The sequence below is a fragment of the Gavialis gangeticus genome, unplaced genomic scaffold (assembly GCF_001723915.1).
Source record: "Gavialis gangeticus isolate Ggan-Ray unplaced genomic scaffold, GavGan_comp1, whole genome shotgun sequence".
NCBI classification, from domain to species: Eukaryota; Metazoa; Chordata; order Crocodylia; family Gavialidae; genus Gavialis; species Gavialis gangeticus.
The window spans coordinates 135,777,256-135,779,965 of NW_017728992.1; positions in this window are offsets into that span (position 1 = coordinate 135,777,256).

Below are 2,710 nucleotides of genomic sequence, written 5' to 3' on the forward strand. Positions count from 1 at the left end.
GCCCTGGCTGATTTTGGCTCAGCAGTGCACGCAGATAGCAAACGTGGGATCATCTGCCAGCTCATAATGATCCCAGACCATGCCTAGTACTAGGCCTTTCCCTTGGGCATGCAGGTGCATCTGTGGAAGCTGCTGAACTCTCCCCCTCTTCAGTAGTCAGAGGCAAAGCAAGAGAAAGAGCAGACTCAGCTGAGCTCCTTGCCTTCACCTGTACAGAGGCACCTTCTGAAGTGCCTTCTGGGAAAGACCTCGTGGCTTGAAAGGAAAAAACCTGAGGCGTGTTGAGCACAAACTCTACTGATTCCCTCTCTTTCTTCAGAACTTCCCTTGCCAGGGCACTGAGATCCAGATTCAGCGCCAGCTCTTCTTCTGACGCTGGGAGGCTCAGCATAGGCAATGACACAGGGCTGGAGTGCGCTGCTGTGCTGGTTGCAGTTATCGTGGGAGAGGTTGTGGCTGCTGTGTCTGGACATGAGAGAGGCACAGGCAGTGGCTCTGGTGGTACTGCTGCTCCCCTCTCTTTACTGCCTGTAGCAGCCTCATCCCTTGTAGTGGGAGGAAAGAGGCTGTGTCTGAGTTTGGTGGGGGGAGAAACTGCAGCTCTCCTGCTTGCAACCCCCCTTGCTCCCCTTCGTGCAAGCTGGCCAGTGTGGCCACCTGCCTTTCCACCCCGCTTCATAATGTGTTCCTTTGTATGTAAACTGGAACCTCTAAGTGTGCTGTGTGCTGCAGATTAGATTTCTGGATGTTATGTAAATGTGTTTGTGTGTGTGTAGACAATATATTGAGAAGTGTTGGTGTGGTGGAAAGAATGAATGATGTGTAAAAATATATATATATAAACTAAATTCCTATATATAGAACAGATCCTAGGCTACTACTAACCCTATCCAATATAAGCGTAAACTAATATGAAAAGTAGTTATAAAATAAAAGCACCAAGTTCTCAGAAATCCCTGTTGCTAGCGTTGCAAGCAGGGAATCTGTTGAAGATCAGGGCTTCCAGCGGTCGTGGTCTGACGCAGAGGTGCTGGAGAACACTAGCAGCTCAGAAACTGACCCCAAGGCAGAAAGCAGGAGAGCTGAAAAACTGCTGCCTTTTATGCATTTTCTCTGGCCCTTCCCCAGAGCACTGGGATTGGAAGGGACCTCAGAGAATGCTGACTGGTCACTGGCCAGCCACACATGTCAGTCATGAAAGCACTCCTTCCCCCTCTCCCCCTCCCTCCCCTTACTTTCCTTTTTTTTCCCCGCCACAGGGAATCCAGTATAGGCAAGTCAAATATTTGACACGCACTGTTAATATTCGACTCGCGCTGTTAATGTTCGACTTCCGGTATTCGATTCTACAGCTATTCGACCAGCTGCTATTCGTCTTGACTTTCACTTTTCAAGGTCAAAATGTCGAATATTTGTCTAATCAAATATTAAGTCGAAGCTTTGCACAGCCCTAGTTACCTGTGGTTACCGGATGGCAGGCAAGTTATAATATGCCATAAATCCAATGACCATATACATTATTGGCTGGCTTTTGAGAGTTCTGCCCCCTTACTGATATGAACAATTACCTGTTTGAAGGTAGGATTGTCAGAAGTGCTTTAGGCTGGTTCTATACAATGAATGTACCGTGCCTGGAAGTGGTACCCTTCAGCATGCCATTTCTCTGTGCATGCTTCTTCCTAAACAAAGCAGCATATGTACATTGTCAGTGCCAGGAGTTGTCACTGAGCAGTGCTGATGATCCTGCCTGAAGCCTACTGCTTCCTGTTTAGGATTATAGAATCATAGGGTTGGAAGGGATTTGTCCCCGACACAAGATGACACATGTCAGATTGACCAAAATGTTGTTCTTTCCTCAGTGTCCTTTCAGCTCTCTTTTAATCATTTAGCTGGATAGGAGTTATTTCTGTCCCTTTTTTTGTCACCTGTAACATGCTTCCATGTGTTAATTGAAATTCTGTATTCTAGATTTTGGACAATCTTTGTGTCTCTGAAGCTGATCATGGAAAAAATTATCCACATTCATTTCATCACAGAATACTTCCTTAGTTAGACTGGCATTAGGGATTTGGATAAAATGGCCAGCCCACTTTATCTATTATCTTGTCATAGAAGGAAATTGGGTTGGTTTGACATGATCTCTTCATAACTAATATATGTTGACTGCTAGTGATAACTGCTCTTCCAAATATTTACAAAATTACTGTTTTATAATTTCTCTGGTATCTGAAGCCAGACAGACTACTCTATTCTTCCTCATGTCTCATGACTTCTCTTTCTCTTTTTTGAAGATTGGCACTATGTATACCCTTTCCAGTTATTTCAGACCTCGTCTGTCATTAGAGGCTGCAAATATTATTTTTAATAGATCTGAGGTATCTTCAGTTAGGTTCTTTCAGGTCCCTGGGATGAATTCAATGAGGGCCTGATGACTTTGGATACATTCGAATGTATCCAAAGTTCTCTGCCCTGCTTTTTTATCATTATCTTTCTTCTTCTTTGTTTATATTAATGTTGCTAGTATTTTGGCTGTAGCTTGTTATCAGGGATTTTTTTTGGTGAAAACTACACAAGCAAAATAGTCATTGACTAGCTTTCCTGATATCTTCTGTTAATAGCTCACCTTTTAAACTGAGCAGTGGACCTTCAGTTTCATAGATTTATCTTTTCTGTGAGAAGTTTTCTTTTTCTTGTCTTTAACATCCCTTGC